The sequence below is a fragment of the Schistocerca nitens genome, chromosome 8 (assembly GCF_023898315.1).
Source record: "Schistocerca nitens isolate TAMUIC-IGC-003100 chromosome 8, iqSchNite1.1, whole genome shotgun sequence".
Lineage (NCBI taxonomy): Eukaryota > Metazoa > Arthropoda > Insecta > Orthoptera > Acrididae > Schistocerca > Schistocerca nitens.
The window spans coordinates 516719980-516732850 of record NC_064621.1 but is presented as its reverse complement, the minus strand read 5'-3'; the positions used below and the strand labels follow the sequence as shown (position 1 = coordinate 516732850).

Genomic DNA, 12871 nt, shown 5'->3' with positions numbered 1-12871 from the left:
AAGAAATAATAAATGACACTGAAATAAACAGGGATTTTACACTATCCCCTGTATATAGTTGCTTGTGTAAAGCAAAAGAGATTCACAGCAGTGAACACTCAATTGATTTGTAAAAATATACCAACTATTTTGAATTTAGAAAACAAGCTAATAAGGGCATTATAACACTTCATTTGGTGTTACATCATTGGGAAGAGCTCCCAGCACAACCACAGAGCTTATTATTTTAGCCTATAGTCAGAAATTCTACTTGCCCAAACCAAAAATCTCATTTTGACAATTCGAACTCACAGAAGCTTACCATAGCTTTCTCAGTAAAACCAACTGATTTATATATATATATATATATATATATATATATATATATATATATATATATATATATATAACTGCTGCGCAATTTCAGTGCAGTAATGTGTTCACTGTAAATGTGTGTGTGTGTGTGTGTGTGTGTGTGTGTGTGTGTGTGTGTGTGTGTGTGTGTGAGTACAATCTAACTTCTGCACCATTTCAGTGCAGTAATGTGTTCATTGTAAATAAGTATTAGGCCTATAGTAGTTGTATTACATGTTTATTACCTCATAAATAAATAAAAAACTTTTTTATTTTAAATTCAGTGCATTATTTGTAAAATGACTCTCTCATATAGTGTTCATTAAAAATGACGATCATTCCACTTGGGACCTGCGGAATGGTACATTAGCTAGTTGTAAATATTTGTCATGTATTATTGTTTTTCTGACATGTTCCACATCCTGGAGGACCTCCTCACTATAGATCAACTGGAATGAAAGTAAATCTAATCTAATCTAATAAGCCCTACTTCCTTTCCATAATAAGCAACTGGAACAGGGAAGCAGTAATGACAGTGTTACATACAGTACCCTTTGCGAGACACCATCAGATGGCTTACAGAGTCTATATGTAGATGTGCTTGTCTTTATACTGATGATTAGGCCTGAGTGATAGCTTATTTGCATACTTTCCCTCAGCTTCTGTCATATGGAATTCTCTGAGACACTAGAGATTAAGAAAATATATTATTCACTCAGCAAAAGAAAAAGGCATTACAAATTATGAAGTAGGTACTACCACAAACTGTAGATGTCTTTGTAAATATCTCTGAATTCTAATATATACTCTCAAAAACTTTCATTTTTTGTTTACCAATAAAAGTCGGTTCCAACTGGACTGTGATTTACACTTCCTCAATACAAAACAAAAAATAATTTCTTTCCAATGCGCTCGGGTGCTACACTTTGCTTATGAAAGAAATGCACCACACTACTTCTACAGTTCGATCAAAAATCATGAAGATCAGGGTGTTTATGACCCACTGCCAGTGAGGTCATTAAAAACGACATACAAGCTCGGATTTTGAAGGACAGGGAAGGAAATGGGCCTTGTTCATGCCAAAGGAATTATCTCAACATAAATACCCATCAATTTGGGAAAATATGGGAAAGTTCTAGTTAACAAGACAGGTATTTGAACACTGCTCCCCAGGAGTCAAGAGTCGTGTAACTTATTCGTTGAAGCACCTTGCTCGGTTAACATTGAGGAATTCGAGAGCAGGAGTTATACGTTTCTGAAGATAAGTCCTGTAATCCGAGAACGCCACTCCTTACGTGAGTTAATTCTAAATATTTACCTGTATGACAGATACCGTCTTAGCACCGCGAAACTGACTGGAAATGATTTTTACGTAGGTAATTAAGATCCTTGTACTGATGAAAGTTGGGCAATAGATAGCTTCCTTTGTTGAGGGTAGCCTTTTTGCTATCAGACCTATCTGCTGAAAGTAGCGAGTCGATAATGTACTAAAACTAACAGCAGTAGTTTGATTTTAAGAACTTATTCTTTCAGGATTCAATTTATGACAAAAATATTGCCTAACGCCTCCATAAGAAACACTTAGCACATAAAATTTCACGCTGTCATCAATTATTCGTAAACTACTACTACACGGTCACTTTCACCCGTAGAGCACCTATCACTGCAAATAATATAAAATTATTATTGCAAACACGTTATTTCCCATAAAGATATAGTAAGGATGTTAATAAAACATATTGAACTCCTACTGCTCATGCATCTAATAAAACTATTCTAAATAACAAGTCATGCGTCTACATGCAATATATACACAGAAACTGTCCGTCCGGACACGCACAGTGCTTTCCGTTCACATAACAACTTCCGTAAACGCTCGTGCAGTGAATTCGTGAAGTACTGACAAAATCGATAAGCAGATATTCAAAATTGCCGGTTTACTACATCCATACTGCAGATGCGGGAAAACACTCACATGCAAAACTTTATTACCTAAGTATTCACTGTGCCTAATCAAATGGTAAAGTGAATCCCTCAGAGAATATTAACCACATTCTAGCCAATTATCTCATGATGTACATCACATTTATTCAAAAGACATGGAAACACTTCTATTTGCGTTTGTGATTATAGATTTTCGCACGTTTACATCATTCCATAGATTGCAAAACACATGTATCTTTGAATGCGATCACTTTGCAATAACTGCATTAGGCCCTGTTTCCACAGGCAACGAAAACTTGCACATGCATCGCCCCACTACCCCACCGGCCAGTTAACTGGCCAATGGAGACACCCTACTGGCTCACTGCCGTGCCAACTCTATTCATAGGAAATCACTATGAAGGGCATGGCAAGGGATATTTGCCCGCTCCATTCACGTATGAGGAGTGCTTTTGTGCGCGGTGCAGGTATTCTGTTCTTGTCCATACGATTAATATGGGAGCGAAACACATATTTATAATTTCATTATCTGCAGCTGGTTCACTTTGTATGTAGGCTTTATCTGGTTAGCTTGCGTCTATCTTCAAATGTCTAACAGTTCAGTTTCTTCAGCATATCTCTGACACTCTCCCATGGGTCAAACATACCTAAAACCATTCATATTGTCCTTCTTTCTATCCGTATCTCCTGTTAGTGCTATTTGGACAGGTTCCACACACATAGGCAATATTTTAGGTGGGTCGCACACGTAATTTGTATGCAATCTTCATTCTAGACTTATCGCATTGTCATAATATTCTACGATAAATCGAAGTCTTCCACCTGCATTACCTACGACCGAGCCAATGTGAGCTTTCCATTTCATATCTCTACAAAGCGCTACACCAAAGTATTTTTCTGAGTTGAACGATTCCAGTTGTGACCCGTTGATACAGTAGTCATGGAATACTACTTTTGTTATATATTGTGAATTGCACAGTTTTACATTTCAGAACATTTGAAGCAGTTTGCCAATCTTTACACCACTGCGAAATCTTATCAAAAACTGATTAATATTTGTGCAGCTTTTTTCAGATAGTACTTTATTATAGACTAAAGAAGCCGGCGATGCCCTGCAGTTGCTAATGTGTGTGGGAATCGGACGTATGTCGTAATCTCCAACTCTCTAACCATCTTCTCCTCCATCCCCTCTTTGTCAATCTCGTTATCCTCATCCCATTCCCTGTCCAAAAACCTCTTCCTCCCTCTCTCTGTCTTTCACCCCCTTCCCCTTGTATCAGTTCATCTCCTCCCCACCCTCTCTCCATCCATTTCCTTCTTCCTCTTCTCTCTATTCATTTCCTCCCACTCTGTGTACACTTCCTCTTCCCCCTCTCTCTGACTTTAGGCTTTGTTTATTGGTGTTCCAAAGGATATCTTGATTAGGAATTGAAGTCGCTTGAAATGAATGAGTAAATCAGGTGGATCATTGACACAAGGGATATGAGAGAATGACTTCTCCAGCTGCTGGGTGTGTGAGGATAGTTGTTCCAATAACAGTATCTTGCATCGTTTTAATCTGTGTTTGAGTAAAATGACAAAGTTTTAGATAATTCAGATTCTGTAGTAGTATTCTAATCAAAAGGCAAGAAGCCATAAATACAACTTTCCTCTTTTGTGTTAAATCTGACCGTAAGAAATAAAATGAACAGCACATTCTCATGTACACGAATTTTGTTTAAAATCATGTGCAAGGAGAAAGAACATGTGGACTAAATGCTCTGATATCTTAGTTAAAACTGACTGCAAGAAATAAAACTGAACTTTACATTTTCACAGGACAGCACACAGAATTTTTGTTCACAGTCGTTTTAACAGAAAATCTATATATTGTTGTTGAAAACAATATATAGCCTATGTCCATTGGAATGTTTGTTATAGTATTGTACAACAAATCGATCAAGATCATTTTGAGATTTTTGCTAACAATGTTTACCTATTACATCCTATATATTTTCAAATATTGAACATACATACATATATGATGGAGGAAAGGAAATCCGGTACTAAACTGACTACAGCAGATGTTGAAAGTGACCACCATTAATCTCTTGACAGTTTTGAGCCCTCGTTGGCAGGCTGCTGAAGGCAGATCGAAGCCAGACCACTGGAATTGTTGCAGTCTCATTTGAAATGTCCTACTGCAGTTCTTGAAGACTATGTGGGTTGTTATGATACACATTAGTACTGAGAGCTCCCTACACAAAGTAATCGCACACTGAAAGATCAGGTGACCTGGGTGGCCATATAGGGCCACAACCAGAGTGACCTCTGCTAATAATTCTATTAGGTGTGAAGATTGAGTAAAAGTGCTCCAGGGTTCATCTGGCTGTATCTACAGTTGCTCCATCCTGTTGTAAGTAACAGTAGGTATTATCCTCCTCCATTAATGTTACCACAAATGGTTTCAAAATGTTGGCAATGTAAGGCACAAAAGTCAGTGTGTGATGAAAGAAGATATGACCAATAATGAGATGTACAGACACTGCACAAGAAACCCCAACCTTCTGATCATGCAATGGTGTTTTGTGCAAGTTATGTGGAGTCTCTGCTGCCCAGGACCTGTGATTATCTGAGTTTACGTAACTCCACAGGTGAAACCAGGCTTTATCAGACATAGAGTACAGATCCATGTCCAAGGCATTCCTTGTTATCTCGTTGAACAGCATCTCACAAAACTCGAGGTGCTGAGGAGCATAACAGATGCTCAGTAGGGATGCACCTGTAGGTCAAGGTGGAGTGTTTGACCACAGGATAGATGTGATATGACGGTCTCTTGCGACAGGATTTGAGTTGATTTGGTAGGACTCTGAAGCATTTTCTGGTGAACTGCAGCCACATTTCCTGTTGTGCAGGCACATTTTGGAATGTTTCTGATGTGTTCAGGACAGGTCCTATCTTATGCCATTTTCGGACTAAGGATTGTATGGCACTTTTTGCTGGCATTTTGACACCATTTAACTTCTCAGCAAACGCATAACCACACCATTTCCACGACTTTGTTGTTATATGACTTTCCACGACAAACACCCGCTACTTCACTCACACTGAAACAACCTGCACTATGCTCTGAATCAGTGTGGATTACATGGAGGGCAAACATGTGGTGTGCACATCACAGGGTATGGTTATATGCATACATTCTCTTCCAATTGTATCGACTTATAAGGGCCACTTCTTTTGCCCAAATCGTTATTAGAGTATCATGCAAAAATATTAAGCAAATCGGTCAAGAACTTTTCAAGATTTTTGGTAACAATGTTAAACTACAATTTGTCTTTGTATTGAAGTGTAGATATGTGCATTTATATGCCATCTATATTTAAAAAATATGTAGCCTAATTCTGTCCAAATGTTTATTAGCGAATTGTGAAAAAATTTGAAAAAAATCAGTCACGAACTGTTTGAGGTTTCTTATACAAGGGCGAATCAACTGAAAACCTTAAATTTGTAATAACAAATCGAAATTTCGAGCCGTTATCCTGTAAGTTGGTAAGCATGCTACAAACAGCGTGCAGAATGGCCTGTAGGTGGCAGCATAGTGCATGTGCACACACACCGTCGCAGTATCATATAAAGTTGGCCGCCCCACTTGCGTCTTGCACCAGGAAGAACATAGTTCTGTTATTCGGTTTTTGCGTAGTGAAGGTGTGAAACCTATTGAAATTCATTGACGAATGAAGGTTCAGTACGGTGATGCATGTTTGTCACAGCAGCAAGTCTACGAATGGAGTAGGAAGTTCGCAAATGGTGTGACTTCAGTGGAAGATGCTCCTCGTCCAGATCAGACACAACAAGTTGTGACTCCACAGAACATTGCAGAAGTTGAAGCCATAGTGAAGGAAAACGGCCGAGTGACACAGAATGACATTGCAGCATGTTTACAGACTAGTCATGGGTCAACACACCACATTGTGCATGATGTGCTCCAGTTTCACAAAGTGTCTGCCAGATGAGTGCCACGGCAGCTGACTCCTGAAATTGACGAAACACGTAGTCCAGTGAGGAGCACAAAGACAATTACTAAAACAAACAACTTTAAAATAATTCCAATATAAGGTATATTAAAAAAAGAGAGTAGGAAGTTATTGTGTCTTGTATGCAACACGAGTGAAAAATTGCACAGTGGCATAGGGATTAGGGTATTACGTTGTCCATGTGTAAATCATAGTGCAAATGAAAGGGTATCGACATAGCAGAAAGGGGAGGAATGAGACAAGCAGAGCAGCAGAGCACAGTGGTAGAGTTGCGAATGGCATCCACAATGAGAACTGGGGTGATGTCCACAGTTGTGGCCCTGGACCACACTGGCCAGAACATGAGAGATGGGCGGCTTGTGGCAACATCGACTATGTGTCACATACCAATTTCTTAAATGACCAGTGGATGAAAGGGCTTGTCGAACGACTATGAGTTTAATGTCCATCAACAACACTGTGGGCCTGTTTTATAGCACTAATCATAAGAGAACAAAACAGTAGATGTATGGGTTGCACATCACAACTCCCAGAATTTCACTTTAAAGTACTATCATGAGATACTATAACGATTCACCACATGATGTGATGTGTCTAGAGTCAACACAAGTTATGGAAGTGTTGTGAAAAATGTTGTGCAAAGCAGTACTTGGTGAAACATAAGTGATTTTTTAATTATTTTAGACCCGGCCTTCATGGTGGTGACTATAAATTTTCCTTTTAGTTTGTAATTTCAATGTTGATACAAGCATTTACAAAAATATGTTAACCAATGATAGGAAGATTTGTGTTGGAACTACACAATTTTCCATTATGGGTGATTTGTTCTCCTTCCACATCAGACATAGTTATTGTACTTTTTTTGTTGCGATGCAGACTGAAACATAGATGATATTTCTCTTTTCTGTGCATATATAGAAGAAATATTAATTTCTCTCTTGTATTTTACTTCAAATAGCTTTTGTATTATACCATTGTGAATTAGACTGTGTTTTCACACTATAATCAAATGTTCTGCATTCTGTATTCCTTATTTTACATTCCCATATTAGCTTGTTCATTAAAATGCCTTAATGCCTTTTTAAAGAAAAATAAATATGAGTATACTGCAAACAACATTTGTAAATTTAAGAGGGGAGAGTGAATGTGGAGTAAAATGTGACTTCCATTATGTTACCAGTGATTCAAATGAGCGTAGTATATGGCCCAGTGGCAGAGGATTTAGCATTTGGTTCTGAGAAGGTCTTTTTTGTATTCTGTCTCAGGATAATTACGGGAAACAAGTTATTGTGAGGGTGTAAGAATACTACTCACCTTACCCAGGAGTGGTATACCGTTTCTTCCTGTATTGGTTCAGTTGCTGGAGTGAACTGTGTGTAGTTTGTGTAGTCTGGGGCCAGAATATGGTCACGGGGCATGTCATCATGTTAAATACATGAAAGTGAATATAGATGTAGGCTCTACATTTAAAGAATTTTTTGACAAAAACTTGGCAGTTTGATGTGAGTTCGATTTTCAAGAAAGCTGATTTCTTCAATACATCATTTCATCCAAATAAATATTTTACTTCCTCTTGCCATAAATGGATTCCTTTAGATCTTGAGGCTTGTAAAAAGTTGAAGTAAATCGGTCAGTAACTTTTTGAGATTTTTGGTAATAGCTTTAAACTATGCCCTCTTTTCATACATATATTTAAAAAAATGTAGCCTCTCTCTTCAAACGTTTATTGGAGTATTGTGTAAAAATTTGAAGTGTAACAGTGAAGAACATTTCGAGGTTTTTGCTAAAAACCTTTATCTTTATATAGTAAATGTATATTTATACACCATATATATTCTAAAATCATGTAAAAATTGTAAGTAAATTGGTCAATAACGTTTCGAGATTTTTGGTAACAGCACTAAACCACAATTTGTCTTTATACAGCAGTATAGATAACTGAACTGCATTATCTGCGAAAACACTAAGGTTACTATTAATATTGCCTGCAAAGTTCTTAATTTACAACATGAACAGCAAGAGTTCAACACACTCCCCTGAGGCACATTTGAAGTCTGTCTACATTTGTTGATGACTCTCCACCCACTGTGATTTGCTGCATTCTCCCTACCAAAAAATCCTCAATCCACTTACAAAGTTTCCTTGATACCTCATACGATCGTGCTTTTGATAATAAGTATGGATGTGATACTGAGTCAAATGCTTTTTGGTAATCGAGAAATGCTACAAGTACCTAGCTTGTAGGATCTCATGGGAGAACAATGTGAATTGAGTTTCACATGATCGACAAGATCGATGGTTTCAGAACACATGCTGGTTGTCATGGAGGAGGTAATTCTGTTCGAGATATCATGTTACATTTGAGCTGAGAATACATTATAAGATTCTACAACAAATGGATGTCAAGGATATTGGATGGTGGTTTTGTGGATCACTTCTGCTACCCTTCTTGTAGGTGAGCGTGACCTGCCTTTTTATTTCAACTACTGGGCAGGGACTGACACTCAGAAAAATTTAAAGCTATTTAACTTACTGACCACATTGCCTCCACCCACCACCACCATCCAACAGCTTCAGCAAATTCTGATAGGCAGATCTGTCTCATTCTACCTTTTGTTAATTCGACAGCACAGGTCTTGATCGTTTACTTGTGAACCTGAATTGTCAGCATAATGGCAAAAAAGGACTTGGTCTTCAACTAAGTAAGTAAATACTTTGTAAAATTACTAAATGATACTAAGCCTTGTGATAGGAATCTCATTCTAGCCTTTAGCAATTCCTTATAATGTCTTACTTGAAGTAAAGTAACACAGCACCATTTGAAATGACACAATGTATTCCAGAAGTATTGTAACAGAGTATGGACTTGCTGAAGTTTAAATTACACACAGCAGTCTGTATTGTAAAGGTATTTTTATTTCAGTATAATGATAATAATTTTTGCTTTAGTCAATGTATGCAAATGTCACAGTGTAGTGTAACTAGTAAATTTATTTGTGAGTTCATCTTGATCTAATTAAAATCTAATGTAAATACTATAGTTTTCTAATTGGTGTAGCCACTGAGTAATGACTGTTCTGTGCAATAATACAAAGACTGATTACAAAATTAAATAAGACAGTCATATTTTTATTGTTATTTATTTGTATGGCTTACATGGTCATATATAAAAGGTTAAATATACACAAAATATATGCAACATAAACAAGTAATCAAACAATCTACAGAAAATATTGTAACTGAATATCTAAGTTCTTTAACCACTCTGCAGCTCTTTGTGCCACCAAATGCAGCTCGCTGAGTCCACTAAGAAATTTTCGTAGTACACACTCTTCAATCAGGTGGTGCACAGTTTGCACAGAACACCTCAATCACACACTGAGGCAGCTTCCAACCCACATTCATACAAACAGGCACCTTATCTTCCATGCCCTATATGGAATCGATTGAGGGGTGTCCATAGTTTTCTTAGAAGACCAATCCATTCACACACTTGTTAGGGTCAGTTATAAGATGAGAATTAGTCGTAGGAAATCTCTGCAAACCTCTTTCCATTCTTGACAAACGTCATATACAAGAGGCACATCTTGCATTGGCCAGGGTGGTTTTCTAGATTTGAGCCTGCTGGCAGGTGTACTCTGTAGCCAACTATATAGAAGTGAGTTCTGGTGAGTGAAGCACTTTTAGAACCCACTTATTGCTGCTGCTTCTCGTCTTATTGATGGATTTACAATATTACATAATACAGACAGACATGTCAGTGGTGCACATTTAGTAGTGCCACTTTTCCGATTACCCTCATTGCTTGATGCAATTTGAGATCAAGTATGTTACATGCATACTATTTCTCCACACTGGAGCATAGTGTTCTGTCGTGGAGCAAATTAATGTTAATGTATCAATTCGAAGAGTATCTGCATTTGCACGCCACCCTGACGCAGACAGTTTTCTGGTTATATCAGTTTTGGTGTTCAGTTTTTTTTGCTACGTTTTCTGTATGTTCTTAAACGTCAGAGCCCAGTCTAAAATGACCCCCCCCCCCCAGGAATCCTGGATGTGAGTTATGTTCCAGGGGGGCGTTTTCGGAGACCGCAATTTTTTGCGATTTGCCTCATAGTTATTAAGATAGTAAACATTTACCTCCATTTAGATGGATTTGCCTTTTTTCTTTTTTGATAAGCTTGTGCTAGGTCGTCACCAAATTGCCTCTTTTTAGCTCTACTGTTGGTTATACCGCTGGTATATAGATTAAAAATCCTTGGTGATAACACAGAGCCCTGTGGTAGCCCATCATACAGCCTTAGCTATCTGCTCCCTTTGTCTCCTAGGAATACTTGAAATCGTCTGTTGTTGAGCATGGTATCCATTAAATTAACTCACTTTTTATCTTGTACTTTTTCTGCAGATTTAAGTAGCAGGCTATGGCGCCATACGGTGTTAAAGGCGTCTTAAGCACAAAATATGCTACTACAGTCTTTAATTTGCGTTGGTACCCTACTTTGATGAAAGATGTCAGTGCCAACACCTGATCACAGTAACTGCAATCTTTCGAAAACTGGCTTGACGAAATGGAGTTACTTCGTCAATTAATAGTTGAATTCGGTTTAGCAACATTCTTTTGAGTAGTTTATAAACTACACTTAGTAGTAATATGGTCTATAATGTGATGCTTCGCTACTATCTTTACCATGTTTTGTGACAGTTGTTACCTTTGTGGCCCTAAATTTTGTTGACCAATACCTGTATTATATAACTACAACAGCCATTTGTTAGTTTTCGGACCCGCATTTTTCAGTAACTCTGGATATATTTCGTCGAAACCAGCTGATTTATTTGTATGTACAATTGTCAAAGCTTGCTCCAGCTCTTCAGAAGTGAAATCACATGAGAGCTCAGGATGGGGAACTAGCTGAGAGTGTTTGGATCGTAACAGTGTCTTCGTAAGTCCTGTGTGGCTCTTGTTCATAGCTACTTTAGAGTTCTGCAGTAAGTGTGTTGCGACTTCGTTTGGTGTGATGTTGTGTTGGTATCTCCCAGGCGCAGAATCTACATTCAATTTCTTCATTGGCTGCCACACTTTATGAGTCGAATGGATGAACTCGAGTCTCTCTGTAGGTTTTTCCCATTTCCTTTTTCTGTGGTCATTTAGAGCTTGAAGAAGTTCGTCTGTTGTTTTATTTGAATGTGTAAGTTTATATTATGAACGACTTAAATTGGAAGGAACACACAGAAAATGTTGTGGGGAAGGTTAACCAAAGACTGTGTTTTATGAACACTCAGAAAATGTAATAGATCCACTAAGGAGACTGCCTACACTACGCTTGTCCATCCTCTTTCAGAATACTGCTGCATGGTATGGGGTCCTTACCAGACTGATGGAATACACCGAAAAAGTTCAAAGAAGGGCAGCACGTTTTGTATTATCGCGAAATATCGTTCTTTTTGCTATCTCTTGACAGCTTTAGTAAATATGTCGTACTTCTTAATTTGCAGTTTGGTTGCTTAGGAATTCAACAATCTCATCGAGTTTGTCAGAGTATTGTTGCCAGTTCGATTTTTTTAAAATTCCAGCGAGCTTTAGCAGTTGGATTTGCTAGCGGCATATGGATGCCATAATCAATGAGAATGGGCATATGTTGGCTGTGTGGAAAAGAGTCTATAATTTTCCTATTTGCCAGTTCATTTCCATTAGCTGGACTGGCAGTGGTAAAGCATAGGTCTGGTGATGTGGCTCTCTGCCCTTTTGTCGACTGGAATGTTCCTTTGCCCTTTGCATTGAAAATGAAATACAGGTTATTGAAAGATAGCCAGTCATGAAAGATGTTGCCATATGTATCATTATCCTTAAACTCACTAGCATGATAGCGGCTATAAAAGCCTACAACATAGATGGCAGGGCCAGTAAAAAGTCTGAATGGGGGTGTGGGCCAGGTTTGTAGATGTTGATAATAGTAGCTTCACATGTCATCACTGCCAAGATAAAAGTGTTGTCTGTAGAGTCCTTGAAAACTACTCTGTAATCAGCTATGTCCATCCCAGGATATGTTGCTATTCTGTACACATGGTGTTCGCTGTGAAAACTGTCTACCAATTTATACCTTGGGATTTTTCCTTTGCTTTGTGTGTATTTCTTGTAGAGAAGTTATGTACACATGTACACATTGTCCTCACAGCACAGACATGAGAGATATTCATATTTGGTTCTAGAGATGCTTTCAATATTCAGGTCGCAAATCTTTAGGGTTGTACCCATTGTCAGGATTTTGCAGTCTTGAGGAAGATCATTTGAATTTAATGTTGTAGTGACCAGGTTTGCTGTGTTGCAGCACTAGTTGGAATGATTAGCCAGTGAATCACTGTTGGCCAGGGGACGCCCAAATGTGATAATGAAGTTTAGCACATTCTTCAGGGAGGCTTCTTCTTTGTTCCCCTCATGATTATCCTTTAAATGCGTTGGCTGCGAAGGGAGCTTCTGGCGATAGTGATTTAAGTTGAACAATAACATGTCGATACAAATATCTTGAAATTTCAGAATAAACCTGGACTACTGAATTAATATTCTTTGTTTTTACGTCTTA

At 38.0% G+C, this 12871-nt stretch overlaps 1 protein-coding gene across 1 annotated transcript in view; it reads right to left on the bottom strand.

Moving 5' to 3' along the window:
* The window catches only part of LOC126198781 (post-GPI attachment to proteins factor 2-like), a 120597-nt gene extending 118422 nt beyond the window's left edge, over nucleotides 1–2175 (bottom strand). Inside the window, exon 1 of the mRNA XM_049935345.1 lies at nucleotides 2147–2175. The gene's annotated coding sequence lies outside the window, so the exon portion shown is untranslated. The remainder of the gene's footprint in view (nucleotides 1–2146) is intronic.
* Nucleotides 2176–12871: the final 10696 nt, after the last annotated feature.